An 876-nucleotide genomic window follows, 5' to 3' on the forward strand; every position below is an offset into this window, starting at 1 on the left:
CAATGGGAAAGACAACAGAGAAAGTAGAGCTAGAAAGTGGAGAAGAAACATGGGTCTGGTGACATAGTATGGAAATAGGGGAGGAAGGGAGGGCTGGTTCTAGGCAACTGAAGCAAAAGCTCACCTACCAGAGCCTTGCACCCGAGGGACAGAGTCCAAAGTTCTGGAAGGAGAAAGATGAGGCTAATAGTTGGTGTGCAAGCTTTTGGTCTGAAGTACTAGGAAAACAGGTTGGGTCAAGAATGAGAAAGGCCTTAAATTCCAACTTGCGTAGTTTGAATTTTTGTTCTCTAAGCCATAGGGCCACAAAGAGTTTTCCAGCAGGGTATCAACAATGCCGTACCCAAGCATTAGGAAGATTAATTTAGCAGCTGCTTATGTAAGGCAGGTGGACAGTGAATTAGTTAGAATACTGGATCTGCAGTAAGGAAGACCCAGTTCAAATTCATCCTCAGGCACAATTCATCCTCAGATACTTACTAGTTCTTTAACCCTGGACACATACTTTACCTCCCTCTGCCTCGATTTTCTCATCTGTAAAATGATGGGAGCTGGACTTGATGACTTTCAAGATTCCTCCTAGCTCCTGATCTAACTCCTTCAGCTCTAAATCTGTGATGCTAAGAAAGGTGGGTTAGGGAGAGGTGGGAAGGGAGGCAAGGAGGTCATAGAAACAGATTTTGTAGAAAGATTCCGTCTAAATCTTCCTTGACTTGAATCCTTGGCTTAGGCTTCCCCCTACTTGTGCTTTAGGGTGTACTCTGGTCCATTCAAGAAAATCAGTTTTAAGATGTCCAGGTGATGGAAAGAATTATTTGAACTGATACACAGTGAAATGAGTAGAACCAGGAGAACACTGTACACAGCAACAGCAAC

The sequence above is a fragment of the Vombatus ursinus genome, unplaced genomic scaffold (genome assembly GCF_900497805.2).
Source record: "Vombatus ursinus unplaced genomic scaffold, bare-nosed wombat genome assembly UNPS02014816.1, whole genome shotgun sequence".
Taxonomy (NCBI): domain Eukaryota; kingdom Metazoa; phylum Chordata; class Mammalia; order Diprotodontia; family Vombatidae; genus Vombatus; species Vombatus ursinus.